The sequence below is a fragment of the Somniosus microcephalus genome, unplaced genomic scaffold, assembly GCF_052327205.1.
Source record: "Somniosus microcephalus isolate GS21.2 unplaced genomic scaffold, FLI_Smic_1.0 unresolved_chr9, whole genome shotgun sequence".
NCBI classification, from domain to species: Eukaryota; Metazoa; Chordata; class Chondrichthyes; order Squaliformes; family Somniosidae; genus Somniosus; species Somniosus microcephalus.
Window position 1 is genome coordinate 11119406 of NW_028225187.1, and position 12425 is coordinate 11131830.

The 12425-nt window shown below is 44.7% G+C and overlaps 2 non-coding genes across 2 annotated transcripts; one reads left to right on the forward strand and one right to left on the reverse strand.

Annotated features, from left to right (window-relative positions):
* Positions 1-714: 714 nt before the first annotated feature.
* Positions 715-796, reverse strand: trnas-aga (transfer RNA serine (anticodon AGA)). Its single transcript has one exon. It is a non-coding gene; the product is annotated as a tRNA-Ser (tRNA).
* Positions 797-924: 128 nt separating this feature from the next.
* Positions 925-998, forward strand: trnan-guu (transfer RNA asparagine (anticodon GUU)). The gene has a single exon. It is a non-coding gene; the product is annotated as a tRNA-Asn (tRNA).
* The last annotated feature ends 11427 nt before the right edge of the window (positions 999-12425 follow it).

Consider the following 12425-nt stretch of genomic DNA (forward strand, 5'->3'; position numbering starts at 1 on the left):
TGGCTTGACTGGGCGGATTCTGAGAGGTTGTTTACCCTGGCTGTGGAGCCCGAACTAGGGGTCAAAGTTTCAGAATAAGGGGCCGGCCATTTAAGATTGAGATGAGGAGAAATTGCTTCATTGTAAGGGTTGTTTATCTTTGGAGTTTTCTAACGCAGAGGGCTGTGGTGGTTCAGTCGTTGAGTACATTCCTAACTGAGATGCATATGTACATTACGGAAATCAAGGTATATGGGGTAAGGTCGGTAACTTTCAGTTGAGGTAGAGGATCAGCCATGATCTTATTGAATGGCGGAGCATGATCGAGGGCCGCATGGCCAAATCCTGCTCCTATTTCTTATGATCTAATGTAGCGATTTAGGCCGGCGGTGTTGAGAACTGTGGCTCGTCTGCCTTAGTTCATTAAATAAGCATCGCAGTAGGAAGCAGCATCAACTGGAAGATGGCTGCGCGGAAGACGTGCATTTTCTTCAATGGGTTGCAAAATAAAATATTTTCGACGGTTAAAATTGCTTTGACGGTTCCAAGAGCGTTAAATAACGTAGCATTCTCCTTTGGCTTAGGCCTCTCGTAATGTCATAATGGGGTGAAGTGCTTGTTATACTTTCTGCTTGAAACTTTGTTTGATTGCAGCTTTGAATCTCGGCAGAGGAACCGAAAGGCAGCAGTTCAAATTAAGTAAAAAGCGATCATTTGGGACGACGTCCTCGGTGCCGTAGTCGGCAGGATTCGAACCAGCGCGGGGAAACCCCAATGGATTTCTAGTCCATCGCCTTAACCACTCGGCCACGACTACCCTGACAGTGGTTTGGACCCACGCAGCTTCTCATTTGCTTCGAAATCGGTGCCTCTGCTGTGAACACTCTGGCACATAATCACATGGGTTCATGTGGAATAATTCCAATTGCAAACATTTTCGTGTCTGTCTCTGTGGCGCAATGGGCCAGCGCGTTCGGCTGTTAACTGAAAGGTTGGTGGTTCGAACCCACCCAGAGACGTGAGTAACTTTTAATTTTTGCAAACTCATCTATTGTTTAAAAATGGAGTCTTTGATTCCGTGAAATGAACAGTGGTGAGCATACTGCTGCTGCCTTCCTGTTTCCAATGGGATCAATCGCTTCATCGATCAGTCTTCTGCCAGGCAGCATGGATATTCTACATCCCTTAAACCAATACACCAAGTGCAGCGTTCTTGCATTAAAATCCAGCAGGAAAATTGGCCACAGTGGATAATCCATTCTGAAAACACTTTTCTACACTTTCCTCAGTTTTACACATACATGGATTAGAATGGAAAGCTTGAAACTATAACAATTGCCAGAGAACTTCAGCTTCCTTGCATCGCTCTGCACCCTGATCACGTGACAACAACCAACCAATCACATAGAGCGGCGCGAGAACACCCCCATTGAATGTGTCCAATCAGGGCCTGAGGATTGAACTGTTCCGTCACAAACAGTTCCAGTACGTTGGAGGACTCAGCTGTGAGCGGATGACTTGTTCCTGTCGCTGGCGCCACGGCCGAGAAGCGAGCAGCCCCTGCAATCTCTTGTTTTCAGCCAAATGCTAGAGCTATGAATTTCTAATGACAAAATCTTTGACGCTAACTGATTTGTTTGCTGTATTTGAATGCGGTTTAGTGCCTCGCACGGGCCTTGTGATTTTCTTTTTGTGTACGGTTTGAAGTGTGTGATTGCTTCACATTTTGAGACTGAAATTAAATGCAATCTCTGATTCAAATTGTTGTTTCATATGGCTTTCGGTCAAATTGAGGAAATTCAACACTCCGAATGGGATTCAAATCGCCTTTTCTCTCTTGTGCTGCTTTTGTCCCTTTGTGTGGCCCCGTGCTTGTCACAAAATCTTGGACGCGAGCTGGTTTGGTTACTCTGTTTGAACATTAATAAATAGATACAAAAGGAAAATACTGTGGATGATGGAAATCTGAAATAAAAAAAGAAAATCCTGGAAATACTTAGCAGTTCAGGCAGAATGTGTGGAGAGGGAAACAGTGTTAACGTTTCAGGTTGAAGACCCTTCGTCAGAACTGCAATAAGCTGGAGACCGATGTTTCTTGGAACACACCGATTGCAAATTTAATTAATAATTTATCCCAAAATCAACAGCACGAGTAAAACAGATCATTAACACATTGTTGCTTGTGGGACATTTTATGCGCAACTAGGCTGCAGCCTTTCCAACATTACAACAATAACTTCGCTTCAAAATGCTTCATTGGTTGTAAAGCGCTCTGGGACATCTTGAGGAGCTGAAAGGCACTAAGGCAATGCAAGTCTGATCAGAGCGTGCGAGCATGAGGGGAAACATTGCAAGTTGACAACAAATAATATCATGACAACCGTCGGCAGAATGTCAGTGAGAGGAAAGATATCGTGTTTGAGGGAAGAAATAAAAAATGGTAGAAAGAAAGATAATCATTTTCATAGGGACATATTGCAGAATGTTGCCAATTGTTATAATAAAATTCAGAGCATAGCCGGCACATTTGATCTTCCTTCTACTGCTCTCACAACTGAACTATTCCTGCCGCATTGAGATTGAAATTTACCATTAGTATAAGTGGAGAGAATATTAGGGGATATTTGCCCTCCTAATCAAAAGTTCCTCAGACTAATGGAATTTAAACAACATCTGACCCTCATCCTGATCATGGAGACCAGCTCACCACCTGTTTATAGATAATGAATATTCCCTTAACCTTGTCTTAATGTAAAGTTCACTGTCTTGCTAGGTCAGGTTGAGAATATATTCTTGTAATATTGAACCGATTGGAGTGCAGGAGCAGATGGGATCCGCTGTTCAACCGGGAAGTTTGGTAGGGCGAACGGGGAAGCGGCTGAGAGATGGTGGGTTTGAGAGTGGCAGCAAGCATGGCGCGGTCAATAGATTGTAAATAATGGAAGAAATGTTTAACCGAGGCCTGAGACGCTGGAACTCATAAAATAACGTTTTGCTGAAAATGACGGTGTTAAAAACAATATTTGGAAATGCGGGGTATTGAACCCAAGAATTCATACATGCATGCACTCTATCACTGAGTTACAGCCTCAGCAGATGTTTTGCTGTGATGTAGGACAGAAGGACCGGCAGTATTATTTTTCTAATCTCCCTTTGTGTTCCAAGTCTGTGCTGAAGTAGGTGAAGAGAAGAATTCTGGCCTCATCACTCCAGGAACAGAGAAAGGGGAAATGAGAAGGATGACTTGCGGCATTAATGTGCATCTTCCCTCAAGGAAAAAGTAGACTGAGAGGAGACCTCATATAGGCCTTTAACATTATCGAGGGGTTAAAGTATTACATCACAACAGGGGCCATTCGGCCTGTCGTGCCTGTGCCAGCTCTTTGAAAGAGCTGTCCAATTTCATCCAATAACCCAGCGTTCTTCCCACAACCCTGCGAGTTATCTTCAAGTAAATGTCCAATTGCCTTTTGAAGTTTCTGTCGAATCTGACTCCACTGCCATTTTAGGTAAAGTGGTCCTGCTCTTAACAACCGCCTGTGCGCCAATATATATTACACCCTTTACCTCTGGTTACCATTCCACTTGTCAGAGTATCCCCACATGCTCTATCATACCCCCTCATGTTATTGAATATCTCTATTAAGCCTCCACTTAAACGTCTCTGCTCCAGGAGAACAATCCGAGGTTCTCCAATCTCTCCACATAACTGAAATCCCTTAACCCTGGTACCATCCTAGTAAATCTTCTCTGCGCTCCCTTCAAGGCCTTGCCATTCTGGCCAAAGTGTATGTCCATAATTGAAAACAATACTCCAGCTGAGACTAACTAGTGTTTTAAGAAGGCTAAGCATAACTTCTTTACTTTTCTTCTATATTGCTCTATTGAAAAAGCCAAGCATCCCATATGCTTTTTAACAGTCCTCTAATCGTATCCTGCCACCAGCAAAGATTTGTGCACATGCACATCCAGGTCTCTCTGTTCATGCACCCGTTTAAAATTGTACTAAAATCTTTCATATTTCCTCTCCATATTCGTCCTTCCAAATATATCACGTCACACCTCTTTGCATTAACTTCCATCTGCCATGTGTTTTCCCATCCTTCTTGAAGGCGATCAGAGATTCAGCACCCACAACACCGACTGGCAAAGCATTCCTGAGGCTCAACGCTCTCTGGGAACAGCAACACCGCCTAAAATCCAGTCTATTCCTCCCTCTGTGTCACGCTGAGAATATATTCTTGTTATATTGATTGGATTCGAGTGCAGGCGCAAGTGGGAGGTGCTGTTCCACCGGTAAGTTTGGAAGGGTGAACGGGGGAGTGGCGGTGAGATGGTGGGCGTGAGAGTGGCAGAAAGGAGGGTGTGGTCGATGGGTTTTAAGAAATGTAAGCAACAAAATTGTACAAGTGCTGGAATCTCTGAGGAAGTGAGACACCGCGTGTGTGGAGATGTGTGAGTGAATTGACATGTCAGCATTGAAAGTTAAAGAGTGGCATAAACACTGTCAAAGCTGGCCAGCCTGCACAGTTTAATGCTTTTAGCGACGAAATTTACAAAAGCCACAATATCTGGCAGCGGTAGGATTAACCACATAACATAAATCCAATAACCCTGGTACCATTCTAGTAGATCTCCTCTGCACCCACGCCAGGGCCTTGCCATCATTCCTAAGGTGTACACCCATAATTGAACAGTCATACATTTCGTCGCTTCACCAACAGCAGTAAACCGTGCAGGGTGAGCGGTTCTGCAAATTATCATGTCACTTCTTCACCATTTGCTCGTGGATGTCCATGCTATCCTTTCCATTCAGTTGTTACTGACAGGCTGAAAAGATTTGCAGAATTCCCTCTGGTCCATAATTGGCCTGAATCCAGCACCGGACACTACAAACACCGTCATCCAACCAACTAAATTCAGACCGTTCACTCACTCGTCTCCACAGCCGCTGTGGCTCACTTATTCAGATATCCAACACTTATACATTATCGTTTCTTCCATTTCTTACAACCACGACGTGCGTGGATTCTTTAGCGCAGGCAAGACCACTTATGGCCCAAGCACACAAGGTCCTATCCCACTGCGGGCCAAGAATAGAGAGGTACTCATCAAAGGCAGGGATGCAGTCAGTGCCCGCTGGAAGGAACACTTCGAAGATCTCCTTAACCGAGACACTTTTTGACGCGAGTGTGCTCAACTCCGCCCTGCAGCATGCTACCTGCCAACATTTCCGCTCAACCCCAGACCGGCATGTGATTGAAAAGGCCATCTGACAACTGAAGAACAGCAAGGCCTCAGGAGCAGATGGAATCCCTGCCGAGGCACTAACGCATGGCAGAGAAGCACTACTGGCTCGAATTCATGAACTAAATTCTCTTATCTGGAAGTGGCCCAAAGCACTGTACAGCCAATGCAGTTCTTTAAAGTGTAGTTCCCGTTGTGATGTTGGAAATGCCGCAGTCATTATGTGCACAGCAAGCTCCCATAAGCAGCAATGTGATAATGACCAGATATCTCTCTTTTCCTTCATAATGTTACTTTAGGGATAAATAATGAATTAAATTTGCAATTGGTGTGTTCAAACATTCATCTATTTATTGACACACACATCTCCACGCGGGCTCTATCTCACAAACTCTGATTCCACCACTTTTACAATTTTGTTGCTCCTTGCTGCCACCATCTCACCGCGGCCTCCCTGTTTGCCCTTCCAAACTTACCGGTTGAACAGCACCTCCCATCTGCTCCTGTGCTCCATTCCGAGTAATATATCAAGAATATATTCTCAAGCTGACACAGCGGGAGGAATAGCCTGGATTTTAGGCGGTGATACTTTTCCAGAGAGCAGTAATGCGTTGCACTCCGGTTTTGTGGGTGCTGACTCTCTGATCGCCTTCAAGAAGGATGGGAAAACACATGGCAGATGGAAGTTAATGCAGAGAAGTGTGACCTGATATATTTTGTTAGGGTGAATGAGGAGAGGCAATATGAAGGAAATAGTAGAATTTCAAAGGGTGCATGAACAGAAAGACCTGGAGGTGTATGTGCACAAACCTTTGAAGGTGGCAGGACACGGCTGTTAAAAAGCACACAGGATGCTTGGCTTTATCAATAGAGAAATAGAGAAGAAAAGTAAAGAAGTTATGCTAAATCTTCCTAAAACACTGGTTAGCCTCAGCGGGAGTATTATGCTCAATTATGGGCATACACATTGGGAAGGATGGCAAGACCTTGGCGATGGTGCAGAGGAGATTTATTAGAATGGTACCAGGGTTAAGAGATTTAGTTTGTGGAGAGTTTGGCGAACCTGGGATTGTTCTCCTTAAAGCAGAGACGGTAAAGGGGAGGCTGAATAGATATATTCAAAAACTTGAGGTGATTTGATAGGTCAAGTAGGAAAACTATTTCCTGACAATTAGAATGGTAACCAGAGGTCAAAGATGTAATATATATTGGCGCACAGACGGTTGTTATGTGCAGGAATGCATTACCTCAAAAGGTATTCAGATTCGAAGCAACTTCAAAAGACAATTGGACATGTTATTGAAGAGAACTAGTCTGCAGGCTTGTGGGGAAAACGCTGGGGTGTGGGACGAAATGGGACAGCTCTTTCAAAGAGCCGGCACAGGCACGACAGGCCAAAGGGCCCCTGTTGTAATGTAACATTCTATGACTTTAACTCCTCCAAAATGTTAAAGGCCTATGTCAGCTCTCCTCTCAGTCTACTTTTTTCCTAGAGCGAAGAGGCCAAATAGTTCCCGAAGATTTCCTTCTCATTTCTCCTTCCTCTGTTCCTGGAGTGACGAGGCCAAAACATTCTTCTCTTCACCTACAGTTGCATCAGGTGCTCCTTCTTCATCACAGACTTAGAAAGCAAAGGGTGATTAGAAAGAAAAGGCTGCCAGGTCTTCTGTACTACATTACAGCAAAGCATCAGTTGTGGATGTAGCTCAGTGGTAGATGACATGCATCGTCCCTCTGATCGTCTGTCCTTCCTAGGGTCCTTCCATTCTTTCTGTGTTACATTGCCTTCTTAGTCCTCCAAAAATGCATCACCTCGCAATTTTCAGGCTTAAATTCAATTTGCCACTGTTCTGCCCACCTAAACATCCCGTTTATATCGTTCTGTAGCCAGCGGCTTCCCTCCTCGCTATGTACCACTCCAACAAGTTTCGTCTCATCTGCAAACTTAATGATCATACCTCCTACCTTCATATCTAAATCATTAATGTACACTACAACAGCAAAGCAACTTACACAGATCCCTGCGGTACACCAATGGACACAGACTTCCAGTCACAAAAGCAATTTTCGGCCATCATACTCTGCCTGCTGCCACTAAGCTAATTTTGGATCCAATGTGCCAAATTGCCCTGGATCATAGGGGCTCTTACCTTCTTGACCAGTCTCCCATGTGGGACTTTGTCAAAAGCCTTACTGAAGTCCATGTAGACTATATCAACTACACTACACTCATCCACACACCTAGTCACCCCCTCGAAAAATTATATCAAATTGGTTAGATATGATCTCCCCCTGACAAAGCCATGCTGACTACCCTTGATTAATCGTTGCCTCTTCAAGTGGAGACTAATTCTGTCCCTCAGAATGTTTTCAAATATTTTCCCTACCACTGGTGTTAGACTCACTGGCCTCTAATTCCCTGGTTTAACCCTACTACCCTTCTTGAATAATGGTACAATGTTAGCTGTCCCGCAGTCCTCTGGCACCTGCCTTGTGGCCAGAGAGTTTCTGAAAATTGGTTTCCGAACCCATGCAATCTGCTCCCTAGCCTCAAACAGCAAACTGGGATACTACTCGTCTGGGACTGGGGATTAACCACATTGAAGCCGGATAAAACTGCGGGTACCTCCTCCTTCTCAATACTAATTTGTTCAAGTATATCAAAATACCTCTGCCTGATTTCTATGCCTATATCGTCCTTCTCCATATTTAACACAGATGCCAAATATTCATTTAAATCCTCACCTGCATCTTCAGATAATCCATTCTGAAAACCCTTTCCTACACTCTCATTAGTTTTACACTTACATGGATAAGAACGGAAACATAGAAACATAGAAGATAGGAGCAACAGTAGGCCATTCGGCCACTCGAGCCTGCTTTGCCATTCAATGTGATCATGGCTGATCATCCAAATTCAGTACTCGATCCCTGCTTTCTCCGCAAAACCCTTGATCACTTTAGCCTTAAGAAATATATCCAACTCCTTCTTGAATATATTTAATGTATTGGCCTCTACTGCCTTCTGTGGTAGAGAATTCCACAGGTTCACCACTCTCTGGGTGAAGAAATTCCTCCTCATTTCTGTCCTAAATGGCTTACCCCTTATCCTTAGACTGTGACACCTGGTTCTGGACTCCCCGACCAGCTTGAAGCAATAACAATTGCCAGACAATTTTAGCTTCCTGGCATCGCCCGCACCCTGATCACGTGGCAACAACCAACCAATCACATGCAGCGGTGCCAGAATGCCCCCATTGAATGTGTCCAATCAGGGCCTGAGGATTGAGCTGCTCCGTCACAAGCAGCTCCAGTACGTTGGAGGACTCGGCTGTGAGCGGATGACTTGTTCCTGTCGCTGGCGCCGCGGCCGAGAAGCGAGCAGCCACTGCAATCTCTTGTTTTCAGCCAAATGCAAGAGATATGAATTTCTAATCACAAAATCTTTGTCGCGAGATGATTTGGTTGCTGTATTTGAATGCGGTTTACTGACTCGCATGGGCCGTGTGCTTTTGTTTTTCCGTGCAGTTTTCAGTGAGTGATCGCTTAAAGTTTTGAGACTGAAACGAAGTGCAATGTCTGATTCAAGTTGCTGCTTCATATGGTGTTCGGCCAAATTGAGGCAATTCGACACTACGAAAGGGATTGAAATCGCCTCTTCTCTCGTGTGCTGCTTTTTTCGCTTTATACGGCCACCTGCGTGCCAGAAAAAGTGGTTGGAGAATAAATCTGCAGCTGCATTCTATTTCCTGCTGCATGTCCATCCAGTTAAATATTGTTTTCTGTGGTGAAATGAAATCAGCAGATTGTACGAAGGAAGAACATATAAATTCTTTCAGGGCTTGACTGGGCGGATAATGAGAGCCATTTTGCCCTGGCTCTGGAGCCCAGAGCTAGCATTCAGTGTCTCAGAATAAGGGGCCGGCCAATTTGGATAGAGATAATGAGAAATTTCTTCATTCTAAGGGTTGTGTATATTTGGAATTCTCTACTGCAGAGGGCAGTGGCTGTTTAATCATTGAGTGCATTCCTAACTGAGATGGATTTGGACATTACGGGTATCAAGGTATATGGGGCTAAGTTTGGAAGCTTCAGTTGAGGTAGAGGATCAGCCGTGATCTTAATGAATGGTGGAGCAGGCTCGAGGGCCGAATGGCCAAATTCTGCTCCTATTTCTTATGTTCTCTGTGGTGTATTTGCCTTTAAGAGCCCCTGTGTACTGTAATGCCGGTAGTGGCCACTCGGGCTATATAAGCCTGTATAGTGTCTTGTATCTGTTAGTTCACCTCCAGAGTTTGTCCAGTAAACACCTGTAAACCAACTCCTGCATTCCGTGTCTCCATTAACACACAGATACAACAGTGGTGACGAATTGGAAACGGACTTACCTGCAATTCGGCAGCACCTCAAGGAGATCGATTCCTCAGACGAAGGAAGAAGAATAAAAGAAAAAAAAAGAAAAAACTGTGGTATCACCAGCTAGCCGGGCTGGTGGCAGGTACTGGAATAATCCTTCCTGCACGGCGGGCTGGGGCTCGATCGGCTGGCTCTACAGCGGGGCCAAGCAGTCAAGGCGCAGGCAAACAGAGATGAAGGGTGGAGCACTCGGGAGAAGGCCAGCTCTGCAAAGCAGGTCGGCGTTCGTACCATGCAGAGGGAGGGGAAAGTCCCAGAGAGTCCGGCGGGAACAAGTCTCCGACTATAAAAAATATTTGTATAAATAAAAACCGCGGAGAACAGCGTTGTCAGCAGCAACAGCGGCGGGAAAGCGTGGGAGGCGCCATTTTTCTTTTCTCAGCAAGGAAGAAAGGAAAGCGCGGGAGGCGCCATTTTTTTTCAGGATGCCTAAGACTGGCAATATTATTATTTTCGATAGTGATGTAGAGGATTGGACCACATATGTGGAAAGAGTGGAGATATATTGCACAGCAAATGAAATAGAGGATGATAAAAAGGCATCGATACTCCTAAATCTAATGGGAGCAAAGGAATATGGGCTGTTACGAAACTTAATCACTCCAGCCAAACCAATGGACAAGAATTTTAAGGAAATTGTTGATACCCTAGAGGAACACTTAAACCCAACACCGCTGCTGATAGCAGAATGGTTCAAATTCTTCAGGAGGAATCAGCACAAGAATGAAAGTAATGCTGATTACCTCACCGAATTAAGGAAGCTATCAAAGCACTGCCAATTCGGAGCAGGACTGGCAGATTCTCTTCGAGACAAATTCGTCTGCGGTCTCCTAAGTGAAGGAACACAGAAAAGGCTACTTTCTGAGAAAGATTTAACACTGGACAAGGCTTTCAGTATGGCTGTATCATACGAAGCAGCAGCGAGATGAGCTGCAGAGATACAGCAAAAGCCACAGGATTTCGGCACCCATGAAATGACACAGGGTTTCGAGAGATGTTATCGGTGCGGCAGATCCACCCATGACCAGAGGGACTGCTGGTTCAAGGACAGAGCATGCAGGCAATGTGGAAAGATGGGACACATTGCACGTGTATGCCGATCTGGAAACAAAAAATCCACTGACAAAAAAAAAATCAATAAAGAAAAGTACAAAAAGGTGCAAATGATGATGGACAGTAGCTCCGAAGACCAGAAGAGCGATAGCGACTCCAAAAACAAGAGACTAAGCTGTCTCAAATTAAATAATGCAATTACCAAAGAAGATTACCAGACCATTTGGGTTACCCTCACGATAGCAGGGTCCCCAGTTAAAATGGAGCTGGATACAGGATCAGCTCTGACCGTCATAAGTCGACAGGATTACGAGCGACTGTTTCCGCATATACCCTTGAAAGACACATCCATTATCTTAAAAACATATATGGGGCAGAAAGTATACCCCAGAGGGAAAATAAGGGTGCCTGTTGTATACAACGGCAAGGAAATACAGAAGTTGTATTTATACGTTCTGCAAAATGGTGGTCCACCGCTGTTGGGACGTGAATGGATCAGAAAGATACGTTTAGACTGGCACTCCATTCAGGCACTGACGGTGACCAGTAAGAAAAAAAATGATGATGACATCATACCTGAACGATTGAAAGACAACTTGGCCAACGCCAAAGAAGTGTTCCAACAGGAACTAGGAACCTTGAAAGGCATCACCGCCTCAATAAAGGTGGAAGATGCGGCAATTCCCAAGTTTTTTAAAGCAAGGCCGGTGCCATATGCAATTCGCCCAGCAGTCGAGGCAGAGCTGGAGAATTTGGAAAGGACAGGCGTGTTATCCAAGATAGATTGGAGTGAGTGGGCAACACCCATCGTCCCGGTCATGAAGAAAACTTTGAATAATGATAAATCTGAAGAAGAAAGAAAAATTCGCATCTGTGGGGACTTCAAGGTGACTGTAAACCTGGTCCTTCACACGGTACAGTAACCTCTACTGAGGATAGAAGATATTTTCACCTCACTATCCGGAGGGAAACGTTTCACAAAAATTGACTTGGCACAGGCATATCAACAGATGGAGGTTGAGGAGGCCTCTAAAAAGCATCTCACAATAAACACACACAAAGGCCTGTACCACTACAATCGACTGGTTTTCGAAGTAGCATCAGCTTCAGCTATCTGGCAAAGAGCTATGGAACAAGTCCTGCAAGGAAATCCTGGGACTCAATGCTACCTGGACGACATCCTTGTAACAGGAGAAAACGACAACGAGAACCTTGTCAATTTGGAGCAGGTGCTCACTAGGCTGAGAGAACGGGGCCTACGAGCAAACCGCCCGAAGTGCAAATTTTTCCAGAAACAAATATCATATTGTGGCCACATAATTAACGAAGAAGGGTTGCATAAGTCACCTGAAAAAATTGAAGCGGTCATAAAAGCCCCAGCACCTGAAAATGTCACACAATTAAGGTCGTTCCTGGGATTGATAAATTACTATCATAAATTATTACCGAACTTGTCAACTGTTCTGCACCCTCTTAACGAACTGCTACAAACGGGAGTAATTTGGGAATGGAACGAGGACTGTAAACGTGCCTTCCATAAATGTAAAGGATTGATCACGTCCAAGGAAGTTTTGGCTCATTAAAACCCATCACTGCTAATCAGACTGGCGTGCGATGCATCCCCTTACTGCGTAGGAGTGGTATTATCGCATAGATTCCCTGATGGCTCAGAGCGGCCGATAGCTTTTGCATCACGCTCATTGAACTCAGCTGAGCGTAACTATGCCCAG